Source organism: Glycine max, chromosome 14 (genome assembly GCF_000004515.6).
Source record: "Glycine max cultivar Williams 82 chromosome 14, Glycine_max_v4.0, whole genome shotgun sequence".
Taxonomy (NCBI): Eukaryota; Viridiplantae; Streptophyta; class Magnoliopsida; order Fabales; family Fabaceae; genus Glycine; species Glycine max.
The window spans coordinates 41,038,787-41,047,866 of record NC_038250.2 but is presented as its reverse complement, the minus strand read 5'-3'; the positions used below and the strand labels follow the sequence as shown (position 1 = coordinate 41,047,866).

The window sequence follows — 9,080 nt, the reverse complement described above, 5'->3', positions numbered from 1 at the left end:
CAAATGTTGACACCTATATTCAGTTTCTGTTTATATGTATGGATACATTTTAGTAAAATATAAACGACGGTTAATTTGTTGGCAGGTACATAAACTGGTTGAATTTCAGTTATGGACCCCTCTCTAGAAGAAAGTAATGTTTTTTGTATAATAAAAAATAAAAACAATGAATATTGGAACCAAAAAAGTAATAGATATAAATTATAACCCAACAAAATATGTTCACAACAATTAGATGTTCAGCGTAAAGTCAAAGAAATTGTTTGATACCCTAAGATATTTGAGTGATAACATTAATGAAAATATAAATCAAATTAAAACAAAAAAAAAGGTCATTGAATGTGAGCATGGTCTTCAACTGAAAAGGTCTTCATCTCATATGACTTCTTTCCTAAATAGGACTTCCCATGTATGTTCGTCAAACCTATAGAAGAACACAACTTCATCTCCGACCATTAAATTATTTTCAGACAGGTACTGGAACCATGGTTCCGCAAGAGATGGCAGACCATCATGAATGGTGATCTGCCGCTGGTTACGTCTACCATAACCACGTTGAACAGGAATATATTTTTTTGACCTAAACAAAAAATTTAAAATTGTTGCTGGAAGAACCTGTATTCAAGCCATAATAGTGATTAGACGACTATTTTTTTTGAATCACCAGTGAATGTTATTTGAGTCAAACGAATATAAAGGTCAATAATTTAATAGCAGATTAGTTTGACTGTGATTAAGAAAAGTTGGCAGAGAAAAATAACAATACAATTGAGTGGGTTAGAAACTCCTACCAAAGGGAAGTTGTGCTGCATCATGTCTTGTGTGACATCAGTTGTAATGGTTGTAACAACTGACCTTCCACGTGATTGTCTATGGATAGGTCCCATGACATCAACGTCGAAGGAGGTATTTTTGTCAGGAGCAAAAATCCGGATAATGACACTGACATTAATGTCGTGGGCTCTCATAAACTCTTTCAGCTCATCAGCAAAAAAGTATCGGGTGTCATATTTCCACACCCTAACAAAATGTTTGCTTCCATTATAGTCAAATAAAACATAGGTTGGGTAGTATGGCCTCCATTGTCTATGGTAAGACAATGGAACCTCAATGATGTTCTGGAAGGAAACATATTAACAATAGAAATAAGTTTTTTTTTACAGGGAATAAGGGAAATGGAAAAATGCTCTGGGATTGTGAACAAGGTCACCATTGCCCATCTCCAGCATTTTTCATTTCCCTTATTCCATGTACTTATTTCTATTGTTAACATGTTTCCTTGCAAAACATCATTGAGGTTCCATTGTCTTACCATAGACAATGGAAGTCATACTACCCAACTTATGTTTTATTTGACTATAATGAAAGCAAACATTTTGTTAGGATGCGGAAATATGGCACCCGATACTTTTTTGCCAATGGGTTGAAAGAATTTAGGAGAGCCCACGACATTAATGACAGTGTCATTATCCGATTTTTTCTCCTGACAAAAATACCTCCTTCGACGTTGATGTCATGGGACCTATCCACATACACAATCACGTGGAAGGCCAGTTGTTACAACCATTACAACTGATGTCACACAAGACATGATGCAACACAACTTCCCTTTGGTAGGAGTTTCTAACCCACTCAATTGTGTTGTTATTTTTCTCTGCCAACTTTTCTTAATCGCAGTCAAACAAATCTATTATTAAATTATTGACCTTTATATTCGTTTGACTCAAATAAATTCACTGGTGATTAAAAAAAAAATATTGTCGTCTAATCACTGTTATGGTTTGAATACAGGTTCTTCCAACAACAGCTTCAAATTTTTTGTTTGTATCAAAAAATATATTCTTGTTTAACGTGGTAATGGTAGACGTAACAAGTGGCAGATCACCATTCATGATGGTTTGTCATCTCTTGCGGAACCATGGTTCCAGTACCTGTCTGAAAATAATTTAATGGCCGGAGATGAAGTTGTGTTCTTCTACAGGTTTGACGAACTTACATGGGAAGTCCTATTTAGGAAAGAAGTCATATGGGATGAAGACCTTTCCAGTTGAATACCATACCCACAGTCAATGACCTTTTTTGTTTTAATTTGATTTATATTTTTATTAATGTTGTCCCTCAAATACCTTAGGGTACCAAACAATTTCGTTGGCTTTACGCTGAACATCTGATTGTTGTGAACATATTTTTTTAGGTTATAATTTATATCTATTACTTTTTTGGTTCTAATATTCACTGTTTTTATTGTTGACTATATTTGATTATGGTGTATGCAAAAAGCATAACTTTCTTCCAGAGAGGGGTCCATAACTGAAATTCATCCAGTTTATGTACCCACAAACAAATTAATTGTTGTTTATATTTTACTAAAATGTATTCATACATATAAACAGAAACTGAATATAGGTCTCAACATTTGCTACCTAGTTTTTTAACATTTTATTTCTGTTTTCTCTTTGTTCATACATTTTTAAACATATTTGACATGCATTTTATACACCAAACAACTACAGGGAACATTTTAAAAAAATTAGAGATTGTTGAATAACAAAATGAATATCTCTCTTTCATTTCTTTTGTGTCTCCATTAGTCAATCTTCTATTTCATCCTCTTTCTCTTCCTCATCCTCTCCTCTTTTTTATCCTCCGCTTTTTGTTTCTCTTCTATTTTTTCCCATTTCATTTAAGTGAATTATCTTCTTCCATTTTTGCTTCAAAAGTTGTTGCTTATTTTTTCCTACAACATGATTCACAGCCTCGGTTGATAACAACCAATTTTGTATTTTTTGGTTTTCTATGCCCTATTTTCTAGGAATCTCCTGTGTGCCTTACGTTTAGGGTTCAATACCTTTCGGTATCAAGCATTTTTTCTATTTCTTTTCAATTTTGACTTAACATCTTATAGATTGCTTTGCTAAATTATAAACTTATTTTGTTGTCGTAGTGCCCAAGCCCCTCTCATTCCCGCCCAAGTATTTATTATTTTTATTTTATTAATTTTGTATTTTATTTCGTGGCCACGTGGCACGCGTTTTACTTCTCCCGGTGCGCATTTACGTTTCCAACAAGTCTCACCTACCGTTTCCCATTCTCATTCTCTCTCTTCCTAACACTCTTCCTTTTTACATTTCACGCCAAATGTTTGCACTCTTTCTCTCTCTTAATAACCCACCACCATTTCCCATTCTCATTCTCTCTCTTCATAACACTTCCTTTTTATACTTCACGCCAAATGCCTCCACTCTTCCTTGGTGTTGTTGTTCTATGCTGGTCGTCACGCATGGAAGCTTCTCATGTCTCCTTTGCTACTCATGCTCTTGCGTATCTCACCACTGGCTTCCTCCTTCACCACTTAGTTGCGTCCATATTATCCAATCATAAAATCATTTGATTCACATATTTTTGTTATCCATCCTTCCTTTATTCCAAACAATATAACACCTTCAAATCATACTGTATTACCTACATATAGCTCAGTATTAAGTATTCAATCTTTTCGATACTCAAATTGGAGTATCAGCTCGTGCATCGGCACGGGCCTCTCGCTAGTGGAGAGGAACAAAAATGACAAACAGAATGGTGAGTAGGCGAAACCCTTCGATTACGTGCCACCGGGAAGCAAAACGCGTGAACGCGTGCCACGTGTTGCCAATACAATTAAAAATTTAAAAAACGCACAGGGATGATTTTAGGCAGGAACAAAATAAGACGACAACACCTCAACAAGTTAGGAGCACTTTGGTACTTTTTGCATTTTTCAGGGCCTTGTTTGTATAAATGGATAGATAATTACTATCAAATAAAAGAAATACTTAAAGTAATTAAACTCTTTTATAGAAAAATAATAAACTTCAAACATTGGGCTAAAACTTCAAACATCTTTGGCCTCTTTTATACAAAAATAATAAATTCTTTACCTTAGTTCAAAATTCTGATATGCAGTGTCTTTGGAGAGTCCTCAGAGGAATGCATCAACCACTACAAGTGCCATATTGTGCTTTGCAGGGGAGTTCAGGCTTTCATTTATCACCCGGCTATGCTAGTGTAGATGACAAAATGGAAAATGAATATTATTAAGGTATAACTTTGGCATTGTAGTATAATATTTATGAACTTAATCACATGGTATTTCACTTACTTCTCTCTGATGATTCAGTGTTAACAAGTAGTCCACTATAGCTAGCTAGCAACCACGATTACTTAAAAAATAATATTGTAATAAACATTGCCATATTTACAATTACTTAAAACATATTTAATCATTCTCAAAAGGAGAAATATATGTGGATTTAAAAAACAACATGGTTGTTTTCCTATTTAAGTAAATGTATGTGGAGGAGAGATAGATCATAAATTTGAATCATTCTACTAATAAAATCTAACTACTAACATTTATTAATTAAAAAAGAAGTAAATATCATTGTATTTCTTGCCCGTTTATTTTATCTATTGCAAATTTTGTAGTTTCTAGTAAGATAAAGAGCATAATATTACCAATTAATTAATTACAAAAAGACGTATTGTTTGACAAACGTCTTTCGAATGCATAGAAATATGTAATAAATTCAATTGTAGTGAATAAACTTGAACATGAATCCATGCAAATATGCACAAGAAAATAACAGGAATCCATGCAAATATGCACAAGAAAATAAAACATCTTGTTAGAGACTGCCTAGTCAGGGGAAATCAGCTTCATCAAGTAATAACTTCATGATACAAGTCTCTAATAATGTGAAATATAAAACTGTATCAAATAAGCCCTAAGCTAGAATAGATAGCAATTAAAAAGGCAACACTAGAAACTCACATTAAGTTACAAAATTTAAGAAAGTAACAGATCATTTTAGCTAAAAGAAGATGCAAGTTACTTTCAGCTGATCAATTGAACTTGAAATTAATTTTGTTTTAATTTAAAAGAGTTTTTCATCCTAGTTGGAATGCGTAAGGTTGTATGTACATCCAATTGCCAAACAAATCTCAGTGAAAATACAAGTCCATTTCAATAAGCCGGGAGTTTATCCTCTACATTATTATGCTCTTGTGCCTATGGTGATTTTCTCATCTTCTTTCTTTCATAAAATTCATATAATTAAGATTAAGATATCTCTAATCTAAAACTGACTTCCTCACGGACTATATATATGGCCCCTATGCTTTAGACAATAAACAAAATTGTCCACTAGGTAGAAATCGTATTTTTAGCAATTGGTTAACTTTGTCACTGACATCAATGTTTTATCAATTGGACATGCATTAATAAAAAAAAATTACTAGAAAATCCGGGACATCATATATTTACGGTCTCAGTTCATTTTTATGTGACATATATTTAAGTTTATTAATTTAGAATAAAAAATTAATGAAAACAATAATAATGGATCATCTAATAAATTTTCATATTATTGTTTTTTATGATGATTTTGAACCAATATCCATATATTTTTTAAATGATTTTGATTTTTTTACATCCTATTTTTCTTACATTTATTTTACATATTTTCTTTCTACCTTTTTTCTCTTTTCTTATATTTTATACTACTTTTCTTTTTCTTTTTTTCTCCTTCTTTTTCTATCATTCTTCCTTCCATCCACTTCACACCTCAAATTAGAGTCTTTTTCTTTTTTTCCCCTTCTTTTTCTATCATTCTTCCTTCCATCCACTTCACACCTCAAATTAGAGTGTGGAACAAACATTATTATTTCTCAAAATAGCAAGTTGTATGTATGGGTTACCAAATTTTATCGTAACTACCATAAGTGCCTAGGAGTAGCAAACAGAAACAATTTCCTTTAACCTTAAAGTTTTCAACATTAAAAAGCATGCAAAACAAAAAATTGACACAAATAAAAGATAGCAGAGTGAGGAATGAGGAGTGCTGAACCTACTCTCACCGTGTAAATATCACCACCACTAATAGGAGGCAATGAAGAGGTAGAAGCTGATACATCAAACTGCCAATCTGGAACATATAGACCATACAGTAATCCAGAGTAAACTGCCAACAATACTACTGCAACAAACCTGCATAAAAATATTTGTAAAGTTATGAGCAAAGGAGGACTACTCAAGAGAAATATGAATATACCGGATGTAATACTAGATTAATATATTTTTGCTGACTTCACTCAATCTGAAATGGAATAATCCTGCTAATTAAGTATATTTAATTTTCTACTAACATCTTTTGGTTTGGGACTTTTGAATTTAGAAAGTCCCAAGCTACAGATGTTAAATTTTACTTTTAAACATCATGTGGCAGCAACAGATGTTAAATTTTACTTTTAAACATCATGTGGCAGCAAATAGGATGACTTTGGTTTAGAGACAATCTTGATTAATAGGGTAATCAGATATAGACACATTAGAGCCCTCAAATTTAATAGTACTGACATGAAAACCATACCAATGCCGGTAGTAACTTTTGATGAAACCTAATTCTTTCCGCCGCGGAGCTGGAAGCCAGATCTCGCATAAAGCTGCAACAATCTATCCAATAGATATCCTCTGCAAATAATATGTATGCATAAACAAAATAGTAATATGAACCATGAGTTATGAGGTAATAAAGTAGTGAAGAAATTACAAGAGATTATGTTATGGAATATGGATGAAGTTACCTGTAAAATGCCCAGGCATCGAATTCTTTGAATGTCAACACCAAAAGTGAAGGAAGTTACTCCATGAAAATAGCCACCTGAATTGAATACATTAACTGATGAAACTCGAATGACAGGAACAGAAGTTAGGCGAGTAAGAAGAAATTATTAACTTGAAGAAGAATACCAAGAGCAAAGAGTTTAAGTGCTCCAGCTAAAGCTTTCCATGTAGCTTGTGTTCTTTGAGGTCTTTTCTGACGTTTGATGAGGAAAAGAAAAGAGAAGGCTTTAATGAATGCTTGTTGCTAAATTTAATTTGACAAGAATAGGTGGGTGTAGGTAGTACCTTATAAACGAGGGAAAGAGAAATTCCAGCAATGAAGAGAAAAAAAGGCATGATGAAATCAGCCAAGTGAATCCCATTCCAGGGGGCATGAGCAATGATGGGGAAGATGCAACCCCCATAATCCACCAATATCATAAGCTGAGAAAGGGACAAATAAAATTTATTGGTAATTTGAAAGCAAAGAAAAAAAGAAAGAAAGAAAGAGTGAGTTAAATACGATACAAAAACAGAGAGGCAGCGAAAGACGTCAAGCCAGGCGATTTGGGTGTTTTGAAACTGAGTTGGCTCGGAATTGTTGAGCAGCAGCGGCTGTGGATCAACCATTCATGCGCAGAAATAGTAGTATCCTCCATTAGCGGTTTGGTAACTCCACACCTTTAATTTCAAGAAAAACCTGCAACAAAATCAACACCATTGTGTCGCCGCCAAGAGCTTACCACGGCAGCGACACCACCGCTACTAATCATGCCCTTTCACCGCAATCATTCTAGAACAAAAACACAATCACCCACCATGTCTGTGAACAACTACAAATCCTCCACCACAAAACAAACAACAAACCCGTTTGTTGAGTTGTGACTAAAATCCATATGAAAGTTTATTATGTTATTTTTCTGTTTTGTCCTCTGCCTATATAAGGCAAGGATGTTTTGTATTTTCTATACAGGAGAAGCTTCCACTTGTATACTGCATTGATAATAAAAAGCTCTCTATTTTTCCCTCCCGTGGATGTAGCCTTGATCAAAGGTGAATCACGTAAATCTGTGTGTTTTTCTCGTCTCTCTCCCTCTTTCATTTTGCAGCAACATCGATGTATGACATTTCTGTTCTGCTGCATCTACTGTTGCTGTTCTTGTTTGTTCTTCATCACTTCCATAACAAATTGGTATCAGAGCTCAAGTTGCGATCAAGGGAATTCAAGATTCTCGTCTGAATACAAAGATCAAGCTGTGGGAGTCTTGTTTCTGGTTCTTTCGCTGCTTCTTTGTGATCAAGAACATTCAAGAAATCATGTCAAACACAATCAGGATTGAGAAATTCAATGGAAAGAACAGCTTCAATCTGTGGCGCATCAAGATGTGTGCTTTGTTAAAGGAACAACGTGTCTGGGCTCCTGTTGCTTCTGCATCTATGAAGAAAGAAGTGACTTCTGAATCAAAAGAAAAGGCCTCTGTTTCAAAGACTAAAGAACTTGTAGAACAAGAAGAAAAGGCTCACTCACTAATCTTGATTTCCTTGTCTGATGAAGTTTTATATGAAGTTGCAAATGAAGAAACTGCAAGTGGCTTCTGGCTCAAGTTGGAAAAGTTATATATGACTAAGTCAATATGCAACAAGCTCTTCTTGAAGAGGCGTCTGTTTGGTATACACATGAAAGAAGGTACATCTCTTAAGGATCATCTTGATGAATTAAATTCTATTTTGATGGAATTAAGAGATATAGATGTTAAGATGGAGGATGAAGATGTTGCCATGATTCTGTTAGCCTCTCTACCACCATCATATGAAAGCTTTGTCAATTCTCTTAGTGTTGGTAAGGAATGTGTCACCATGGAGAAGGTGAAATCCAGCTTATACTCAAGGGAACTTCGATCTAAAGCATCTGGAAATTCTGAAGAATCAAATGGATCTGGTCTGGTGGTCTCTAACTCCATCAAGAAAAAGGTTTTTAAAGGGAAGAAGAAGACTCATGTCAATCCAAAGGATATCTGTAACTACTACAAGGAGCCAGGTCATTGGAAGAAAGATTGTCCCAAGAAAAAGGGCAAACCATCTGTTGTTGTTGCCAAGGAAGGTTCCACATCAGAAAATGAGTTTGTTCTCTCAGTTGTTGATCATCACCAACATTCTGAAAATCAGTGGATATTAGACTCTGGTTGTTCCTTTCATATGTGTCCTAACAAAACCTAGTTTGACACCTATGAAGAGAAACCGGGTGGAAATGTCTTCATGGGAAATGATGTCTCATGCAAGACAATTGGGATTAGAACAGCAAAAATCAAGATGCATGATGGAATTATTCGAACACTCACTGAAGTTAGGCATGTTCCAGAGCTGAAGAAGAATATAATCTCCATAGGTATTATGGATGGAAAGGGGTTCAAATGCAGCACTGAAAATGGGGTAATGAAAA

General features: G+C 34.4%; 1 pseudogene; it reads right to left on the bottom strand.

The window, feature by feature from the left end:
- Positions 1–375: 375 nt before the first annotated feature.
- Positions 376–7,270, bottom strand: LOC100778898 (uncharacterized; annotated as a pseudogene).
- Between the last annotated feature and the right edge of the window lie 1,810 nt (positions 7,271–9,080).